Source organism: Alligator sinensis, unplaced genomic scaffold (assembly GCF_000455745.1).
Source record: "Alligator sinensis unplaced genomic scaffold, ASM45574v1 scaffold266_1, whole genome shotgun sequence".
Lineage (NCBI taxonomy): Eukaryota > Metazoa > Chordata > Crocodylia > Alligatoridae > Alligator > Alligator sinensis.
Genome location: NW_005842362.1, coordinates 1,451,124 through 1,452,231, shown reverse-complemented (window position 1 = coordinate 1,452,231; position 1,108 = coordinate 1,451,124). Strand labels below are relative to the sequence as shown.

At 56.2% G+C, this 1,108-nt stretch overlaps 1 protein-coding gene across 10 annotated transcripts in view; it reads left to right on the top strand.

Annotated features, from left to right (window-relative positions):
- Positions 1-780: 780 nt before the first annotated feature.
- TLR5 (toll like receptor 5) overlaps positions 781-1,108 on the top strand; it is a 41,321-nt gene continuing 40,993 nt past the window's right edge. For all 10 annotated transcript variants that reach the window (XR_003095371.1, XR_003095366.1, XR_003095369.1 and 7 more), the window contains exon 1: positions 781-1,045. The gene's annotated coding sequence lies outside the window, so the exon portion shown is untranslated. The remainder of the gene's footprint in view (positions 1,046-1,108) is intronic.

The window sequence follows — 1,108 nt, the reverse complement described above, 5'->3', positions numbered from 1 at the left end:
TGAACCAAGCTGGGATGTCACTGTTACATGCACGCTACTGATTTTAGCCGTCTTGGAGCTAAAATCTTTTATAAGCACAGGTAGACCCACTGAATTTGGTCACGGGGCCCTGGTTTGTCCAGCTTGTGCCTGCAGCAGACTGAGAGATAGCAGGGCTACTCTCTGCATGGAGGTGAAAAAAATGAGAACGATAGAAGACACCGAAGACCCAAACTAGATTAAAAGAGAAGGTCTGGCACAACACTTTGCACTTTGGTCTCTCATGACAGCCTTGGCTGGGATGCTGTAGCTGGGGCTGGTCTTTTCCTGCTCTCTTTTAAGGAAAAATTTTCCTGTTCCAAGTCAAATCAACCAAATTAATTCGAAATCCATGAGTCATTCAAGAACGAAATGTGACCCTACTACCTGCAAACATCCTCCACTCGCACCTAGGGCTTCAGATGCTTCCAAGTCCTTTGGTGGGCATCCTACATAAAGGCCCAAGCCCAGAGGCGTGGGATTCAGATGCCCTCAAGCAGTGCCGACTCATAGGGGATGCACGTGCACTCCCTGAGAGCCGGTGCACCCCTGATGGGCTGCGCTCACCGCTTCGGTGACGGGCAACCTTTCTGCCCCCTGGTCAGTGAGATTGGCCGTGGGGGGATGACTGGTTGCTGGGGGGGCACGTGGCCCCCTGACTTAAGGTGGCTCCAGTCAGCCATGCCCCCAAGTTTCACTTCCCTCACCTATACAGCTGCAGGAGCAAGCTGGGGAAGAATCTCTCATTTCCATAAAGTTGGCATATAGTCAAGATCCTCCCACTGGAAGTGAAAGCGGGAGGCTAACTATGTGAGACTTCGGGCAGGCACTAGCCCTGCCAAGAACGTGGTTTTCCCGTGCCAGTTGTTGGTCTGCACTGGTCCTGCTGGGAGCAGGTGGGCGGACTTGATGCCGGCCTGGACCCCCTTCCAGCCCTCTGCCGGGGCTCTCCGGCGACCAGGGAGACGCAGCAGCCACGGCGTGCCCTGGAGGGGGCGCCCCGGGCGGGCCATCTCCTCAGACGCCGGTGAGCGGCCACTTGGCAGGGGGCAGGTGTGAGGAAGGAAGGCCCGGCTGGGCTGTGCTAGGG